The 21,695-nt window shown below is 38.7% G+C and overlaps 1 protein-coding gene and 1 pseudogene across 1 annotated transcript in view; both read left to right on the top strand.

Moving 5' to 3' along the window:
- LOC129777357 (ankyrin repeat domain-containing protein 29) overlaps positions 1-21,695 on the top strand; it is a 483,863-nt gene that overhangs the window by 339,379 nt on the left and 122,789 nt on the right. The window lies entirely within an intron of this gene.
- Positions 12,130-12,206, top strand: LOC129780925 (U4 spliceosomal RNA; annotated as a pseudogene).

Here is a 21,695-nt window from a genome sequence, read left to right as displayed (position 1 = left end):
ATCACGTCAACATATAGTGTGGCCTAATTTTGAGGATATCCGCCATTCTTCTTTTGTTCTGAATTGTACTGTAAACTAAATTCCTATAAGCGCGCAGCCCTTTGTTTTAAGTATTTTCGAAACAGTCGAAACAAGGTATATTTAATCAATGTTAATGTTTTTCAATAACAGAATGGTTTTTTTAGCAAATATTCAAATATGTTCTAAAATGAACATCGAATGCCCGTCTCCGGTTCCGGTTCCATTGTTCACGAATAAAGTTTTCTAAATTTTCTAGACTTTCAATGCCAATATTCTCAAAATTCGTTAGATTGGACGCCATCGCTTCTACTGTAAGCCACAATGCAGTTTTGCTTTCACAATCTCTATCGCCAATATGCAAGGAGAAAATTTCATCAGGGCTATTTATTCTTATTTTCATTCGGGTACGAATAATCATTGCTACCCAATTCTAGACTTCACTTGCGAAGCCACACGTCTCAATTCGCTGTTGCATTGTGTCGCACGTGCCACACGCCTCACAATTCAAATCAGACATACCAGCAATTCTATGTCTGAACATTTAACTTTAAGTTGGAACCAAATCATTCAAGACAATAAATAATGATGTTTCAGCGGATGTTGACAGAAAATTTTTACTCATATTTCGCAATATCGTTTTCCAATCTATAAAGTGATGCTTCTGAATCCGGACACTTTTTCATTACATTCAATATTATGCCAAAACCATGACATTTTTTGCATGTTGAATTAATGTAACTGTTAGTAACTATTGTGTCAATTTAGTTTAGTGTCAAACATAGTACCTAACTGTTAACAAAAGAATGTCAAAAATCAAAAATCAATGTGAATTTCACGAACCCGTGTCCGGAATAAAAAGCACATTCAGGAAATGATTTTAAATCCGGACGGGCAAAAGTTGACGATTAAATTTCTCATTGAAGGAGTGGTATAAGGGTATGTTAGAAGCCTTAGTATGGAGTATGGAGTGTGGTGCAAAGATTTTCGATCCGGGAAATCGCAAAACTCTCCGGTATACAGGACGAGGTCGATTATATGACCCATTTGTATGTACGTGGGTAACTTTGTAACTTTGTCTGTAGCGCTGTCCCACATTAATGGAAATTTAACCTCCTTCCTGTTGACCGATTGATCTAAAATTTGGAACACACTTTTATCTCTGCAGTCATTATAAAACTGCGCATTTCATGATCTTGAAAATCCAAAATGGCGTAATTTCATATTTTCTCTAAACCCTATCAATATGGGTGTCAAACGAAAGACCTTGACTAGTAGAATACAATTATTGATGAAAAATATAAATCCAAGATGACGATCGGTACAAAATGGTGGATTACATATTTTCTCAGAACCCCATCAATACGAGTATCAAATAAAAGGGCTTGATTAGTAGAATACAATTATTGATGAAAAATGTAAATCCAAAATGGCGTCCGCTACAAAATGGTGGAATACATATTTCCTCAGAACTCCATCAATATGGGTATCAAACGAAAGGGATTGACTAGTAAAACACAGTTATTTATAGAAAATGCGAATCGAAAATGGGCACGTCAGATTTCCATTATCTACAGTTAGTTGTTTCATTACATGCCCCACGATTTTATTTTAGTCTCATCAATGCCCTATATTAATGAAGAAAGGGGTGGGATAACTACTAACTGCTACTTGCTTAATTATTTTCTAACTTTCAGTACATCATCTGTAATAATAATAGTAATGCAACCGTTGAACTTAAAAAATGTTTTTACTTATTTTATTTTAAGGTTTTAATGCATTATCTACATCATTAGTATATTTCTCTACAATAAAACCATTTAACAATTTATTTAAAATTTTGGATTTGCATTTTTCAAAAATAACCGTGTTCTACCCTTTCCATCTTTACTTATGTTGACATTCGCAATATGAGTGTTCAAAAAGGATAAAAAATCGAGAGCTAATTATTGCAAAAATATCATGTCCAAATCGTATTCCCAAATGAAGACCTTGAGGAGCGACTTTTTCACAGGAGAGCTAATGTCGTTTAAGTTGATTGTGGCAAGATTACGAACAAATGGCATGAATTTTTAACAATTCGTTTGATAATAAACGCACAAAATCCTATCTTAAATACACACAAATTCGATCTATGTATGATTTCGCTTCCCTTCACCTGTATGCAGACTCCGTGATCTCACTCTACGAGATAGCTGCGAGAGTAGGTTCTCCACCTTTTGTGCATCGTTCGTTGTTTTGGTCCGAGACGATCCTCTCTCTGGTGATTGTTTTTCAATCGGATTTTCTTGTTCGGTCGATGGCTGTGTAGGAAACTCCATGCTCTCTTCCTGGCCCTCCTTGGTTCCACCTGCTGGTAGAACGCTTGGAGCTGAACCGGTCGATTTACTGTGGTCCTCAGGTTCATTATTAATGTTCGAAGATGTTCTATTGGTTTTCAATGGTGTTTAAGCTTTTTGAGTTGTTCACAACTGCACCGCAACCATAGCACTGTACGAATCAGTATTTGTAGCTGGATTGAAACTGGCTGCTTTTGGACACTCGGTCTTGAGATGACCTTCCATCTTACAATGGAAGCATCTGTTCTTTAATCCCTCGTAGAATACTCGTGCCTTGAAGTATCCAATGTATATACTAGCCGGAATTTATTTGGCTATTTCCATGTGAACGCCGCGTATTCCACTGTACACTGTGTAACCGTAGCTTGTTGGATACCTTTCACGCTCATGTTGTCGTATTACGCCAAATTAGCTAAGCACAGCAGCAATGTCCTTATCATCGGTCTCGGGGGGTAAATTAAAGATTCTTACATATCTGAAGAGTCGGCTTGTCACCTCCAGTCGCACAACTGTTCTTCCTCCATTACTATATTCGAACGGGTATTCTACTTCGATCCCAGAGACAAAACGCTCAAAATCTGGCTCGTCAAGGAACTTGATATAAAAACAACGGTCGTATCGAGTGCACTTCTGAGGTTGAAATCTTAAGAGCATTTGCCGTGAAACGGATCACATCTAGATGGCCAGGTGCCTTAACAACGATCGAGAAAGTTATTATCACTGTATTCTTACGAGCTTTATTCATTTTCCTTTTATCTATTCGATGAATAGATTCCGCTTATTGTTAAAATAGGTGCACTGAATGTGCTACAATGGCTTTTTGTGGCCTTCTAATAAAAGCGTGTTATCACTTCAACGTTCGAGCGATCACTGAATTCGAATCCCCATTTGATTCCACACATTTAGCCTACCACTCAGGAAATGTGTAGATTCCCTTCCAACAACACTTTTTTGTTTTGACGAACTCATTCGCCGACCCATTTTTCGACATCTCTACAATCGACGAAATACTATTCTGTAAGGGGTTGTACATATGGGGTGATTGGGACACCCCCTTTATTTCTAAAAGTACGGCTCCACTTGGATTTTTTATAATGTCATCCCCTTTCATTGTTGAACCGTATGTACCTAAGGTAACGTGGTAAAATTTGACAGGTAGAGTGAAACGGTAGCATGGAAAAAATCAAGCGCTTTGATTGTAAGTTTTTCGATCGTGGTTTTAAAGTTTTTTTTCCGCTGATTGAACAAACTTTACGTGTACACTGAAGTCGCTTCTTACGCAGTTTTTGTACGAGGTTTTTTACGCAGTTTGTTTTTACGTGGATTTCAGAATTTATGCGGCACGTATCAACCGCTTAACTTCAGTGTAAACAGATTTTATGTGCTAATTGATGTGAGGGAGGGGAAGGATTGTCAAACCACCATAGAAACATTTATCGATCCCCAATCTTCTCTATATGCCTCCATTTTGACTTCATTTGCTTGATTAGATCTCGAGTTATTCAGCCCCCTTCCTTTTGGAGAGGGGGAAGGATTGTCAAACCACCATAGAAACGACTTTTGCTCCCTAAATCCTCCACATGCCAAATTTGGTTCCGTTTGCTTGATCAGTTCTCGTGTTATGCAGAAAGCGCTAGAAGAAAAGCACTATTATGTTCCCCGCACTTTTGGCATATAACAAGTGGAGCGCTATCGAGGATTCAAAGGGTTAAATGAATAGTTTTCGATTTGTTAGATTTTTACACGGATTTTGAAATTCACGCAATTTATTTTTACGCGGATTTTGAAATTAAAGTGATTTTTACGCAGATTTTGGAATTTACGCGTTTTTGTTTTACGTGGATTTTGAAATAAACGCGGCTCTTTAACGCGCCACGAATCCCCCGCGAAGAAAACGTCTCCGGTGTATTGTGCATTAAAGTTCTGTTCGCCTACAGAAGAAGAAGAATTTGATGCAGCGAAGCTGTTAGCTTAATAACAATAAATGAAATAAATTGCATTTACATTTTTGCATTTTTGCATAGGGTGATATGGATACGTTTCTGTGGGGTGAATTGGTCATAACGGTTTGAAATTTTTCTTTTGATTCCAGATGCCGCGTAACTACAAAAAGACAGACAACGTTGGAAAAAGGAGGGGCTTGAAACTCACGCAACAAATTTTAATAACTTGGGTTAATACAAAACGTAGCGATATTAAAAAATCTTTTTTTTTATCTTAATACAAACTTTTCACATATTACTCGTGTTGCAGAATTAAGAGACAAACAGTTTTCAAAGTAAAACGTAATTTGTAATTTGTGCACGACGTCTTACTAATACTAACGTGAGGACCTTTATAGCATACCTGGTAATTGTCTAAGTTCGTTGGTTTGAGTTCACGGTGGGTAAACAATGAAGCCGTCCATTAATGGTGTAACTACTTTTTTGCACCAGAAATCAAGTTTCCATTTCACTTTACGTAAGAATAAGACTGTGTACGCGGGCAATGAGATTCGTGTCAGGGGGAGGGGGAATAGTAGTGTGGATTGAAGGTTGAATGAAAAGACAGATTTGTATTCATTCGCCACGTCAATTGGAATAACCATGTATGGATGAATCGATCGCCATTCGACCGTGGATCGATCTTCGTCGCTGATGATTGTTGCGTGGATGTAGTTATTCTATAACACCACAAAGATAGTCGATTGAGGGCTTTGGATCTTGAATTCACGATCGATCGCTTACTAAGCGAACGCGCAATGTGGCTACGAAGACTCCCCGGAAACAGAATTATCAAAGAAGAATTTTAACAGACAATGATTGAAGAATGGTTGGGTTCCTATCCAGACTATTTTATATTTTTTTGTAGATTTATTGATTATAGATTTTAATATTGTAAATTTATTCTTATGATTTATTATAAATCTTGAAAAACGATAGTCAATACTCATATGCTTAAGCTGAAAACAATAAAGTATTGTTATCCAATTCCGTCCACAGAAGTATCATACCGAGTACTTATTGTCAGCGAAATTGTGACTTCGAAGAACATTCCTTTGACCTGATGTAAATGATGCAACTTTCACAAAGTGTTTACCACACCTTGCACTCCTGATTGAGATTGCTCCTAGTTCATAGCTGTTTCTGTTAAAATATTGGCAAACTTAATGGTTATTCCATTATTCATTTCGACGGAATACTGAGAAGGAAGTTTGATACAATGTTTATCAAGGATAGGTTATACAGCATCATATTTCGGACACTTTGTTCTAATATCTTGACTTGCTTAATGCACAGATGATATAACTATAAAATTGAATATCACAATTGCTTCTATAGAGTAATCCCTTGGTTTCACTATCATTTCATATGAGAACTACATTTGAATTATAACATAATGGGCAGAAATCTTACAACACTACTCATTATCGTTTGTGTTTGACTTTTCCTTAGCGTGAGCATGTAAAATTTACCCGTTCATAAACCCACTTGCGTATAGCCATGGGGTGTTTGCATTCGACACATGCGATGAGTCTCGAAGTTTTGGCAGGAGTACCCCTCCTTACTCTTCGGTTCACAGAATTATCCTACAGATTTCTCATCCGTTGCAAGATCATGAATCCATTGGTGATTGATAACTTCGAAAATCTACTCCAACTGACTCCTCAGTCAAGTTTTATGTCTTTATACCATGAGTACCTTACCCACGACGTGCACCCTTCACCAGGCATCTCCAACCAAGTTTGCTTCCCATACTTTTGCAATTCCTCTGTCATTTTTGATCTGTCCATGCGACAAAAAATCCATGGAATACCAGATCACCTACGCTCCAATGTTATTCCGTCGATATTTTCGGAAAAATATGGGAAAGTTGGATCTGATAAAATGTTCTTTACTGACGGTTCATACATAAACGGGTCCACTGGCTTCGGCATCTTCAATGAAAATTCCAGTGCCTCTTCAAACTCAAAGATCCTTGTTCCGTGTATGTCGCAGAAATGGGTGCGATACACTATGCTCTAGGGATCATTGAAACACTGCCCATCGACCATTATTTTATTTTTTCAGACAGTCTCAGCTCAATAGAGGCAATCCGCTCAATGAAAGTTGATAAACGCTCATCTTATTTCCTAACAAGAATAAGACATCTATTGAGTGTTTTGGTCGAAAAATTATTCAAGATTACCTTAGCATGGGTTCCCTCTCATTGCTCGATTCCGGGGAATGAGAAAGCGGACTCGCTAGCTAAGGTGGGCGCTTCAGAAGGCACACTTTTTGAAAGGCAAATTGCCTATAATGAATATTTTCACATTCCTCGTCAGGACACACTCGTTAGTTGGCAGCGCATGTGGAGTGAAGATGAGTTCGGTCGCTGGTTACACACGATTAAGGCTAAGGTTTCGACGAGTGCTTGGTTTAAGGGATTGAATGTAGGTCGTGATTTCATTCGCGTGATATCTCGGCTTATGTCCAATCAATACAACCTAAACGCGCATCTCTATCGCATTGGGCTCGCAGCAAACAATCTTTGTGATTGTGGCGATGGCTACCACGACATCGAGCATATTGTCTGGTCGTGTATCCGGTTCCATGCTGCTCGCTCTCAGCTCTCTAGAGCACTGAGAGCACAAGGCAGACAATCGGATATCCCCGTCCGGGATATCTTAGGTAGCCGTGATCCTGATCTTCTGCTTCATCTATACCTGTTCCTCAGAAACGCCGATGTCAACGTTTGATGATGTTTCCTTCGTTGTGTCCCCGTTTCATATCCCTCCTATCCGATCGATAAACTTTTACTTAGTCGCGGCAATACATACACACACTCTTTACAGATACACGGGCCAAAGGTTGTGCAGTCCACTGATGATTCAACAAGAGCCAAAGGTTGTACCGCTCATGACAACTCTACACGAGCTGATGATTGCGCCGGCTAGTGACCATTCTATCCTGGATTCCTCGAGTCGAGAAGACGCACCACGCTTGATATGGGGTACATACTAGGGGGGCGTTGCTGATTAATGGTCAGCTGCATCCCAATAGGAAGTATCCCGTGTCGGGCACACGTACAGAGCATTGGAGACAGCAACATCCCAATTACGAGAACACTTGTAATACTAACCTCGAGCCGACCGCGAGTAATCGGTTACATATTACTAACATAGATAATAAGAAAAAGTGTTAAAATATTGAACTCCGGCCCCGTCAGGCTAACGCCATAGGAGCCTTGATAAAAATATATATTTTGGAAAAAAAAAATAAATATTTAAATTTCTCCCGTGTTTCATCAGTTCTGATTATCCTTAACAGTTTACTGTTATTTTTTGGTAAGTGTTTCGCAGTTGATTATAAAATATAATCAAGTGTAATGTAATTTACGTCCAAAAAATTACAGAATAAAGTGTCCGAAACTTGAATTCAATTTGTCCGAAATTTGATTTAGTGTCCGAAGTTTGATTCATATTCGCTTCATTCGAAAAGCATTTTATTCGATGATTTTTATATGTTTTCAATCAAATACGTATCAAAGAGGAAAGCTTTAAAGCATATTGAACTAATTTATAGAAAATATTAACCAAATAATACCTGTGCATAAAGCTTAGATCTGTTTTCTTCATCATATGTCTTAAGCGTCCGAAATATGATTCAGAACGGTAATTGTAATTTTCTGGTGTTTGAAATGATATCTGTTGGATCGATCGGGCACACAGTACGTTGTTCGCACACATGGCAAATCCCTTTCGAATTAATCCTGACAGGAGACGGTAAAACATGACTCATGATTATCTGGCCGGCGACGCGAGTAAGTTGTTCATTTGGCTATCGTGTAACGCGAGATATTTCATAACAACCGCTAATTAATTTGATGAAATCTCTTGAAAGTATCTTAAAATTTTAATCTCGCTCGTTCTCCTCCTGCCGAGCCCCGCACCCGCCTCAAACAACATGTTCCCGTCCATGACATGCAACATACAGTTAACGAGCGCAAACTTTTCGAGTGCCTCGAACTCAGGCCTCCAAAGTGGCCAATTGCGAAATCGCTCCTTTTTCTTGGCGAATAATAAAAATAATTTTTAAAACTTTCCGATAAGATCAAGTGCCGTTCTCGGTTTCCACTTCGACCTTCCCCCAACCTCCTCGCAGCCAAAATGCAGAGTGCAAAAATGGCCCCTCCTGCCTTCCGGTGCGTTATTTATTTCTCAAGCGCAAAATGTTAAATTCGAGATCGCTTCTTGAAAATCTACGCTCTGTTTACTCTCGTCTCGCTCCAATCGGATTGCTGACTGAGAATGTTTCGTCAGTTTTATTTTTTTCCGGGGGAGAAGGGAATAAAATCGGATCAGATTTCCTGCCTCGGCGAATTCAGCTCAGGAACTGGTGCACATCGCGCTGATTATGAAGAGCCGTTTCGAAAGGGATGCTTATGATCAATCTGTTCCCAGCCCCGGCAAGAACTGCACAGTCTCTTTTTTTGGCGATTCTTCCTCCAGTGAGTGGCTGCAAAGCTTCTTCGTTGCATCACTTAGCCACCCGGGGGTGATGGCGGAATGCGACTTGCATTGCTTTTTTGCACTGCTGTCCAGTGTTTTGTCTTGCTTTTATCCTTCTTGCCACCGCTAATCGTGTGTTTACAAAGTAAGATATCAAATAACAAACATTAAATTAATCTACGGTGACAAATTACCAGAGATAGCGATACTTCATCTTACTCAATTTGATCAGCGCTGCGCTTTCGACAAAACTTGACCCGTGGAAAGGTGATGGCGGGGGCCTTTCCGATTCACACTATCAGCAGCACTCAATCATCGTTTGTTGGGTTTTGCAGAACCTCCATCCTACGGCACCTCTTTCCGGGATGCTGCGTGACGGGCAAGGAGTTCAACAACCCCATCATGATTTGCATCTCGTGTGTAACATCAACGGTTCGCGGCACGCAACGCAACGAGAGCTGGTCCAAATTTGTTTCTTCTCGTCAGATCTCCCTCTTTCCCAGTGCACCCAAAGTGAACAAAGTTGTTTTCGCTAACCCACAACGATGATGAGTTTGATTCATCAGTCGATCGATCACTGAAATCGCAGGATTAACCATGGAAATATAAAAAAAAAAACAAAGTGTTCGAATGCTTGACGTACCGAGAATGACCACACAAACTGCAATTACGGGGTACATGATTGTGCTCTGAGGTGACTGGGATTAATTTGTACGGGGGAGTTTGAGTGACGAGTATGAAATGAGTTGTTTTTATGATTCGACGCATGGTGTGAAAACGTATATTTTGAAGGTATAGGAAGGTTATCTGCACGTGAAAAAAACTACTCAATATACCGTTCTGAATCATATTTCGAACGCTTGAGGCATATGATGCAGCAAACAGATCTAAACTTTATGTACAGGTATTATTTGGTTGATGTTTTTAATGAATTAGTTCAATATGCTTTTAAGTTTTCTACTTTGGTACCTATTTGATTAAAAACATAAAAAAAATTATCGAATAAAATGCTTTTCAAATGAAGCGAATAAGAATCAAATTTCGGACAGATTGAATTCAAATTTCGGACACTTTATTTTGCAATTTTTTGGACGAAAATTACGGACGCTTAAGGCATTTGATGCAGAAAACAGATCTAAACTTTATGCACAAATACTATTTGGTTGATATTTTCACTAAATTAGTTTAAAAAGCTTTTAAGCTTTCTACTTTGGTGCCTAATTGATTAAAAACATCAACAATTATTGAATAAAAATGTTTTTCAATTGAAGCGAATAGGAATCAAATTTCGGACACAATTCATGAAAAAAATCATATTTCGGACAGAGTGGATTCAAATTTCGGACACTCTGTTTGGTCCGATCGAACCGGATTCACGACCAGCGAGAAACCATCCATGAGCGGATCGGTTTAACATTCCACGTACGAGCTAACAGGGTGACGAGTAGTGCAAATGGAGCATTGTGTAAGCAAGTGAAAACACGAAGCAATAAAAGAATCGAGCAGAGACAAATTGAACACTATCGAACAACTAAGTACAATCAAGCAAGCGAGTGCAACATCTCAAAGAAATCACCAACGAAATCAACGAAAGAAGAACCAGCACAATGGAGCAGATTGAATCATTCATTTATAACCGCGGAATGGCGCTATTCTGGGTAACGAGAATAAAAGAAAAAATGGCGATTGCAAAAAAGGAGAAAATCGATCTCACATCAGCACAGATAAAGGTGTACCAGCAGAACGTAGAAAATGCCCGCAATAGCTTCATCGAGTGGCACCAGAAAATAGTTGTGAAAATTTCGTTAGCCGAACAAGAAGAACAAGATGAGCAGTTCATGACTTTTTGCGATTTGTACGACGCAGTAGCCATCGGCCTCCAAACACGCATGGATGATTTAACTGCACACATCACACCACAACCATCTATTTTACTGCAGCAGCCGATTATTATGCAGCGTCCCACGTATACACATGAAGATAAACGCATTACAACCACTGAAGCACATCAGGACACCATACAGTTAACTCATGTACAACAGTTTTGACGTAGGAATACGTCTTTCATTTCTGTACTGGGGTGTAATTTCAAAGTCTCGAAAACGAAAGCGTTACGCCGGAGAACGATATTTTGGGCGTTAATAGCTCCTAAACAACTGAACGAAATGGTATGATAAACACTTCATTCGAAAGATAAAATGTCTACGCGTTATGTACTTGTTACTTTTTGATCCAAGAACTTGTTTCAATACCCCTAAAATTGTCTACAAAACAGGCTATTGAAATGACACCAATCGGTATATAAGTGAGTGCCGCTCGGAAATCCACTCAGTTATGATTGCGCAACGATTGAGGTACGATCGCTGGAATGGATGGACGTTTCCCTAACACAGACTTCAAAACCATGGAGCCTGTGGAAATCAGCATAGCAAATTAGATGCAAGCAGCGGAAACTTTTGTACTCGTTTGCGTTTTTGCAAATTGGAATGTTTCCCTAACACAGACTTCAAAATCATGAAGCCTGGGGAAATCGGCATTGCAAAATAGATGCAAACTACGGGCACTTTTGTGCTCGCTTGCGTTTCTGGGAATCGGGATGTTTCCCAAACACAGATTTTAAAAACATGAAGCGTGGGGAAATCGGCATTGCAAAATGGATGCAAGCAGCGGGTACTTTTGTACTCGCTTGCGTTTCTGGAAATCGGAATGTTTCCCTAACACAGACTTCAAAACCATGGAGCCTGTGGAAATCGGCTTAGCAAATTAGATGCAAGCAGCGGGAGCTTTTGTACTCATTTGCTTTTTTGCAAATTAGTGTGTTTCCCTAACACAGGCTTCAAAATATTGAAGCCTGGGGAAATCGTCATTGCAAAATAGATGCAAACTATGGGTACTTTTGTACTCGCTTGCATTTTTGTAAACCGGAATGTGTTTTCCCAATACAGATTCCAAAACCAAGAAGTTGGGAAAATCGGCATTGCAGAAACATTCAAGTCGGTAATACTTTTATACCCCCAAGCATTTTTACACTCCGGAATTTGTTTTGCTATCACGGTCTACGCACGGTGTAACGCTTTGGCTCGATTATTCAAGACTGCATTGGAAGATATCGCTTCATGTTGTTCAACTCACTGAACTTCTACGCATACCGTTTGATGATTAGGCAAAATGTTGATAACTTTTTGCTGCGATAACCATAATGCATGAATTAACTTAAATTGGGATTGGTTTGTAATTGAATTCATAAATAGTTTCATTCATTCACTAGTTTAATCAATCATTTATTCAATACACATAAAAGATAGCTCTGCGCAGCGGCGATATCGCACCTAATGAGGAACATCCGAGGTGCGATTATTGCTAATTGAAGAAATACAATTGTTTACTAAGCCAATGGCAGTCCTACGTCAACCTTGCGGTTATATCATAGGTATAACCCATCCATAGTTTTTCAACGATCACATACGTTTTTCGACGCATACACAGACGGCTATGCTATTTCACACGCACACGCAGAGGATGATGCACTTCTCGACGCACACAAAGATGATGATGTTGCGAAAGATCATAAAGAAGAAGCCCACAATGCGAGAAAGAAGCATGAACCGAAAATACAAGCATCACAACAACTAGATATTCACATCGAGCAGGCATTATCAACGTACTACACCCAAATATTAATCAACACCGTTCAACAAAAAATGGCATTTCACAGCAAGCGATAATCCTACAATCAGCAGAAAAATAGCAGCAGCACCAAACATTCAATGACAATTAGCGATATTCCGAAATCATCAGGACAACAGCGGCCCACATTCGGTAAAACAGTTGAACATCAAACGAAAGATTTTCGAGCAACCACGCAAGTTAAACGCAAACCAACGGATGACGACAATCGAATATTCAAAATGAACAAACACAATGACACGTCCGGATATGTTTCGCTTATGAATACCAGTACACGAGCACGCACACCAACGACTCCACTTCTTTCGTCGGCGGAGTATGTTCCGTCCGCGAAGCGTACGGAAGGGGAAAGTAAATGACGTCTTTAGCACTTCCCCTCCTCTTTCGACAAGGAGGTGCGAGGGTATAAAACGAGCCACCCGATTGTGCGGAGGATCAGTTTTCATCCAACCATCCAACAAGTAACAAGTGCAAGAGTGCAACAACAAACAATAAAAGGAACGAACAAACTCAAGAAGCCGCCAACTAATCATCGCAAGAGTGCGATAATAGGAGCAGCCGCAAGCAACAACAACATAAGCAGCAGCAGAAGAGTGGCGCATTCGCATGCGCAACAGTGAAAATATTACGATCATGTGTATATATTCAAACTGAATGAATTCAATAATAAAATTAGGAAACTGTAAATAGTTATACATCATGTTTCATTCTGCGCTACTCGAAACCTGAATCCACGAAGAGTTTTCTGAAACACATTCCAAAAGAGTTACATGCTCTTTTCAGAGCATTGGAGCGGAGCCACAAGGGGCTCCCACCCATTGAACAAGGCGTGAGGAACACAAGGGTTCCTTCCACGCACCGGTTGTCTCCACGAGGGGAGCAACCTTCTAAATACAGTCCACCCCTAGTTCCCAGCAGACGGAACACTGTTTGCATAACGGTTTCTTGTGGCTTTTAGCTCAACTTGTATTTCTGTACAATTACTAATGCAATAAAATGATCACAAATGAGAAAAATGAAGAAGTCGGGTATTTTGGTTATTGATTGAGGTATATTTGAAGATGTTTTTTCCATTTTTTGAGTGAACGAGCAATCGGTATCTTAATGGTGGTATCGGTTCTGAAGCAATGGCGTGTCACAGAACGAATTCCTAAGAATATTTTGAAACTTCCGGACAACACCTAAAGCGTTACTTATGGGTTTTTGAAAATTCGAAAAAAAACCAAAATTGCTAAATCGGTCGACTAATTCCTGAGATATCGATACCACCAGTTGAAAAAACATGGTTTTGAGAAAAACGCGTTCAAAAATTCGTATAACAATACTATATCCCTCAAAATGAGTCATACTTTTGACTGTAACATTCCAACGAAATCGAATAAGCATAAGCTTCTCAAAAATGCAAAAAAAAAGGAAATTCGATTTTTTCGACCTTCCTGACCGGGGTCCCCTCTTAACCGCAGTAGAATCTGTTTTGATTTTCATCTGTTTCGTTCGTCCCTCAAATAATATATTCTATTAAAGGGTGTGTCACATCAAATTGCATCACGGAAAAAACGCTGTAGAAATTTAATTTTTCAGCTTTCGCTTATAATCAGATAAGAGTGTATAGATCACGTTGGCCATGCTTCACTGTCAATTTTTCGTAAATTTGAAAAAATGTCGTCGAACGAAAAAGAGCGTCGTGAATTAATCCTGCGCACTCATTTCGAGAATCCGGAGTTGTCACATCGGGACATCGGTAAGATGCTGGGAATCGCCCAATCCACGGTCAGCAGAGTACTAAAACGATACTTCGAGAACCTAACCATCGACCGGAAAAGCGCATCACAAGCGCATAGTGAAGTAGTTTAGACGTGATCCGAGAAGTTCGGTCCGGGATGTCGCCAATAAGCTGAATTTGCCAAGTTCATTCGTCCAGCGGACCAAGCAGCGGGAGGGCCTGCGTACATACAAGGTTCAGAAGGCTCCTAACCGCGACGAAAGGCAAAACATGGTGGGGAAGACGCGAGCCCGGAAGCTGTACACCGAAATGCTGACGAAGCCGCATTGCCTGGTAATGGACGACGAAACCTACGTCAAAGCGGACTTTCGTCAGCTGCCGGGCCTGTTGTTCTTTTCCGCAGAGGACAAATTCAGCGTTCCGGAGTAGATTCGCAAGCAGAAACTATTCAAGTTTGCCAAAAAGTACTTGGTGTGGCAAGCAATCTGCTCTTGCGGAAAGCGGAGCGCCCCTTCATGATGACCGGCACAGTAAACGGGCAGGTTTACCTTAAGGAGTGCCTACAGAAGCGCTTACTACCACTATTGAAGCAGCACGAGGGCCCGATCATCTTCTGGCCGGATCTCGCTTCGTGCCACTATTCAAAGGACGTGTTGGAGTGGTACGAAGCCAACGGAGTCACCTTCGTGCCAAAGGAAATGAACCCGCCCAACGCGCCGGAGCTTCGCCTAATAGAGAAATATTGGGCGATTATGAAGCAGGCCCTCCGGAAGAACCCAAAAGTTGTCAAATCGGAGGCGGACTTCAAGAGAAAATGGATTTCTGTTCAAAAAAACTACAACCTGACGTTGTACAGAACCTTATGGACGGGGTAAAGAGGAAGGTGCGAGTATACGGGCTTGGGCTCGAAGTATGAATAAAAAGAAAATGCCAAAAGTTGTTTAATCGTTTTTATTTTACTATCTAAAATTTTCAAAAGGATCGGTCTACTGGGCGAATTTCTACAGCGTTTTTTCCGTGATGCAATTTGATGTGACACACCCTTTATTCGCTCAATCGGACTCAAGGGAGAGTGGCGTAAAGCGGTCAAAGTTTGAGTTTTTTGTAAATCGAAAAATCATCCTAGGGGGGAGTAAAAGAAATCGAGGGTTTCGAAATGTTGAGATCTAGTGTCATCTCGAAATTTTTTTTCGTCAAAAATCGACACTCTGGGATTTTTTCGGAATACGAAACGAAACGTATGGTTTTGGGTACCAATAAAAATAGAAAAATAGATCGGTTTTTCACTCGGAATTTGCTGCGAATCGTTGATTTGCACGATAATATCCCCTTTGCAAAATATTAGCTCAATCGAACTTCATTTATTAGTGTCACAGACGTAAATTTTATTTTTTTTTTCAAAACGAAAGATCACCGAAAATCGGGGTTTAAAAAAAAATTGTGGTGCGAATTGTCTTAAAATTGCATTACTCGTCGAGATTTATTGTTATCTCGAAAAAAATTTTTTTTTTGGCACTTGGTCGTTTTTCTGTCTGAAAAGTCGATTTTTAACAAAACAATTTTTTTAGATAACTGTAAATCTCGATGTGTTATGCAATTTTTTATTTCATATATTCATCATCTTCGAGAGTATCGTACAGACTAGTTATGCTTATGATATATTCTTAATCCTAGCATTAAAACAATCTTTAGTCATGTTGAAATAAAAAATTTGGCTGACATTGTTGAAGACTCGGAGGCAGGAACTGAATGGGTGCTACAATAACATGTTCTATGTCCGGGAACAGCAATTAATGTGGAGAATCGCAGCTGACATTGAGGAACGTTTATTGGAATATGCAAAAGAAGATCTGCACAATCGATGTTTTCACTGAGGATGTCGAACACAATCAGTCGTTGCATGTTCAGTCGCCTTGCCGTGAGCGATACCAAGTCGATTAGACGACAACGTTCCGAATAATGGGGAAGATAGGCGGGGTCATTCATTCCACGGGAGACGCCGCCATGCAAAGCGAACGAAACATTTCTGTACACGATCGATACGTACAATCTCGGAAACGTAGTATGGGGCCCATACCGGTGCAGCGTACTCTAAGTTGCTCCTCACTAAACTACAGTACAAAGCTTTTAGTGCATATATGTCGGTGAACTGTGACGCATTCCGACGTATAAATCCCATGATAGAGAATGCTTTGGAGGTGATAGCAGAGATGTGATCGTTGAAACGTAGCTTAGAGTCCACGATAACACCCAAGTCACGGTCACGGGAAAAAGTGTCGATGTTGTATTGGTAGTTTATCGGCTCGTAGCAACGACTAAAAGTGATCACCTTGCACTTACTTGTGTTCACACACATGCCGTTGTCTTTGCACTAGAGAATCGGTATCGGCCTGCAAACTGCAGCAGTCCGCAGCTGATTTGATGACTCGGAAAATTTTATGGTCGTCGGCAAACAATAGTTTTCCACAAGATATTCGTAGGCACAAGTCATTAATGAAGATTACAAATATGAATGGCCCCAGCACACTCCTTTGGGGGACTCCGGACGTTATTTCGAATGTTGAGAATCGTGATGAGTTCACCTCAACAAAAGCTTTCCTACCGGTCAGGTAAACACATCAACCAATCGGATATCCAACCAGGAAAACCCATGTGCCTCAGTTTCCTCACCTTAAGAATATGCGAAACAGTATCGAAAGCCTTCGAAAAATCAATATAAACAGAGTCCACTTGGTTTCCAGGCAACATAGGATGGATATTCCACGGTAATTGCCAACGCGCCGCAAGCTGCCTGATTTGTCGATAGGAATCATCTTTGCAGTTTTCCATAGACTAGGAAATGTTCTTTCCTCGAGTGGTGCATACAAATGAAAAATGAATTTCTGTATTACTCAAGAATTAATCAAGCAAATGAAACCAAATGTGGCATGTTGAGGTTTTTGGGTGCAATAAATGTTTCTATGATGGTTAGACTCTTCATCCTCCCCTCTAAGGGGGGCCTGCCATACAAATGAAAAAAACATTTCTGCATTACTCGAGAATTAATCAAGCAAATAAAACCAAATAAGGCATGTTGAGGTTTTAGGGTGAAAATAAATGTTTCTATGGTAGTTATCCTCTCCATCTCCTCCCCCTCCCTAAGGGGGACTGCCATACAAACGAAACACAAAGGGCCTGGCCGGGTAAGGGAGTAAAAAGTGCCCCCAAACCAAATCACTAGCTGTATGGCAAATATTGTAAAGGATATTAAATAAGGAATTTTGGTGGTTTATTTGAACCCCTATGTGGTAGGATCTATAGTGAAACACGTACTTTTTCGTTTATTTCACGCCATCCTCAATAGATCCGAGATAAAAATTTGAAAAAAATACTGAATGTACATCTTACCACGGTGTATCAAGAAAAATTATCAAAAAAAATTTCATCAAAAATTTTAGTACTAAAAAAATATAAAAATTCTGAAAAATTTTTTTTTGGGATTTAGAGATTCAGTACTACTCTAATTCATATTTAAATGTGCTCTTACGGCTTTTCTAGATTGATAAATATCTTCAAACTGTTTTTTTTCAAATATCTAATAATAAAAAAAAAATTAAAAAAAATACACAGTACAAAAAAATGTTATAGATTTTCTGGCATTTTGAAATTTTGAGAAAAAATATAACTTTGAGATCCACTCCTGCTCAAATTTTTATTTAAATGCGTTCGTATGTGTCTTTTTTCTACATGTGGCGTAATTTTTCCTGAATTTTTAAGAGCATTGTGTGACCCAATAATAAATTTCTTCATCGTCTGCATTATTATTTTTATTTTTTTGAAATCGATTATTTCATTGTATTCGTGGTTTTCAATTGAAAGATTAAAATAAAAAAAACAAATCGGATTTGTGGTCTCAAAGTTATTTTTTTTTCAAAATTTCGAAATGCCAGAAAATCTATAACATTTTTTTGTACTGTGTATTATTTTTTTTATTATTAGATATTTGAAAAAAAAAACAGCTTGAAGATATTTATCAATCTAGAAAAGCCGTAAGAGCACATTTAAATATGAATTAGAGTAGTACTGAATCTCTAAATCCCAAAAAAAAAAAATTTCAAAATTAAAATATTTTTTTTAGTACTAAAATTTTTGATGAAATATTTTTTCGATAATTTTTCTTGATACACCGTGGTAAGATGCACATTCAGTATTTTTTTCAAATTTTTATCTCGGATCTATTGAGGATGGCGTGAAATAAACGAAAAAGTACGTTTTTCACTATAGATCCTACGTCAAACCACATAGGGGTTCAAATAAACCGCCAAAATTTCTTATTTAATATTCTTTACAATATTTGCCATACAGCTAGTGATTTGGTTTGGGGGCACTTTTTACTCCCTTACCCGGCCAGGCCCTTTCTGCATAACTTGAGAGCTAATCAAGCACAATTTGGGAAGTGAGGGTTTTTGGGTATGAGAAATGTTTCTATAATGGTATGATACCCCTCCACCTCTGGAATGGAGAGGGGGTCCCATGAAAATATTACACATAATTCAACCTAAAATATTCCAACCTTACATGACTTAGAATATTCCAACCTTACATGACGGAAAACTCTGAAGGAAAAAAGGAAAGTTCGGAAAATTAAATTCTCATATGTTCTACAATTACATAGTGACAAGTGCTGTTAGTCTATTTGATGTTTGCGCTAGCGAAATTGATCTTTGGTCGAAACTGGAAGTGGATTTTAATGTGATGAAACGCACTCCTATATCTCCTTCTATCTATACCAAAAAAAAAAGGATCGCCGGATGTGTTGATAAGAGCAGAACTCGAGAGGAAGGAATTGTCCGGGCTGTCTTTATTCTATCATATTTTCTGTATAAAACATTTAAACTATGTAACGGAGGAACATGTTATTTGCAAGTGGTTGAAAAATCTTGAACGAGAATTTTGTCTCAAAATAATCTGATATTATAAAGATCAGTTTTGTTAGAAATGCTAGGAATTTTATAGTAAAAGGAAAATTCAACGGGGTCGATTAGAAGATCAATCAATGAAAAGTTCTGCGATATGACCCATGAAATTGCTCATAGTAAGAAAACGTGATTGTTTGAAGGTACAGGTCGGACTCGATTATATATAATCGGAATTTCACTTTCAACGTTAACTTTCGAATCCAATACATAATCGAATCACAAAAAAAAAAATATATATATATATATATATATATATATGTATATATATAATCACATTACCCGGGCCGTGATCGCCTTTTTAAAAACGGGAAATGTTTATTTTAAATCACTTTTATTCACAATTATTCACTTTACAACTACCGGTTACGCTCCGTACTTCTTACTAACTAACTCGGTTTAGTCAATAAATAAGAACGATCGGTCTTATTTATTGACTAAAACTGCTGATCGTGCACATTGGTGAAGATGCGCTTATCTGGCAGTCTGTAGCCGCGTGCGGTGTCCGTTTCTGGGCTGACTTGGCTGATATGCTAACGTGACTCCTCCGGGGGGTGAAAAAAGGACGTCCTCGTTCTTAGGAATTTGTAGAAGTTGTTTGATTGATGCTATTATTATGCGAGATAGCCGGCCTCATTCTGGGCTGACGGATTTTGATGACTATCTTTCGTCTACGAAGACATGTATAAAGAATAATCCCAATTACTATTATTACTGTTGTGCTTAGTCCTCCAAAAATGCTAAATATCCAGTTTTGATGATCGTACTGTTTGAGTTTTAAAGTTTCCATTCGCTTCCTATTTACTAATGTGAGGTTACTGATGCCTTGGATGTTTTGAAGTTTCAAAATATTGCGATTGATGATCAGGTTATGAAAAGCACCTTGCATTATTTGAGTTTCGTTGCTGATCGTTGCAATGCTCGTAAAGAGTTGGTCATCCACGTGAATACTGCAGTTGTCAAACGTTATTAAAAAATTGCCAGTTAGACTGCGGTTCTGGGGTCCACAATCCGATGAGAGGTTAATATTTTGTGCGTTGTTTATGAGAATTTTGTTGCTCGCCACCATGCTCACAAATGTGTCATGTTCTTCTACTACGTTGCATTTGCTTGTTACTCCCGTTATGATACGATGGGTACATTCATCATTCAGGATCCTTAATTCAGTAATGGGCTGGATGAACTCCTCTGGCTTCTTTTTTTTTAAACCAGTTAATTCCAGATTTTACCACGTATAAAGGAGCATCGGCAATAATGGTTCCATTTACGATGAGTGGCACAATTTGAATAATATGTGACCATGTTTTTTGTAGCTGAGGTATTTGGAGTATGTAGAGTAGTGAATCGTCTTTTGTTGCAATTTTCGGTATCACGTAATTCAAAGCTTGTCCGGGAAACTCCGCTTTTATTCCTTGATCATTTAGGGTTGATTCTATCAAGAGAATTTCATGCAATGTTAATAATTTGTTGTTGGGTAATGTGATTTTCGCCCTCAGAATCGTGTCTTGAATTTCCACTAAAATATTATTAATACTGTCCATGTAGAGAAGGAGACTAATCGCATCGTATTCCTCAGAAAGGATTTTGTTTTGCACGTGTTGGTCGATTAATTGGTTGATAGTTTTCGCCATGTCTTGAATTCTTTGGTTCACCATTTGGTTAATTACTATTTGTTTATTGTTTTCGTTGATTGATTAGACGTTAGACGTCGAGTTCAATAGCCGTAGGTCGTCCGCATCCGGTGTTCCGGCCAACCATTTCCATGTTGTTCCAAGAGCGTCCCAGCGTCGCATTCTCTTCGGTGTGACTGGTTTTATTTGGCGAAGGTTGTTTATCAATACCCTACTCTTCTCAAAAACTAATTTTAATATGTCCAATTGGTCGTTCAACTGTCGTGAGATTTTGCTAATTAGTATTACATTTTCTTCGATTTTGGAAATGTTGATTGGGTGTACAAATTTTATGTAGGATGTTTGAATGCGACAATCATTTTTATTAATGAGCAGAACAGGATCGCTGTGAAGATTCCTTATTTCCATATGTGGTATTCTAAATTCATGACAGTGCACGATTGTTAGTAGTAGTACGTTTATTGCTAGTAGTATCATCTGAAATTGAATATGAAAAAGGTTAGTAGTTAGTATTTTTCATTCGCTTTATTTTATTTTTGTTTCTCTTGGTATTTCTGCCATTTTTAAATGTTTTGTGTTTGACATCAAATGCATTCGTATTAATAGCTCTCGCGTCGGTTTTCTTCCTTATTTGAGGTACAACAAATACTTCCTCACCATCTCTTATTTCTGGTGGTTCTTCTTTGTTATTATTGTACTTTGTTAATTTAATTTGACTTTTAATCATGCTTTGTTTTGCTTCTTGAAATATTTTTTGGGCATTTGCTAAAACTTCTTCAGGGTTATTAACATTATTATGATTAAATACAATTTCGTTTGGAGTGAACGTTATTGACGAGTGTATTGTATCATTGTATAACGCTACTGAAATTT

The sequence above is a fragment of the Toxorhynchites rutilus genome, chromosome 3 (genome assembly GCF_029784135.1).
Source record: "Toxorhynchites rutilus septentrionalis strain SRP chromosome 3, ASM2978413v1, whole genome shotgun sequence".
Lineage (NCBI taxonomy): Eukaryota > Metazoa > Arthropoda > Insecta > Diptera > Culicidae > Toxorhynchites > Toxorhynchites rutilus.
This window is presented reverse-complemented; position numbering and strand designations above follow the sequence as displayed.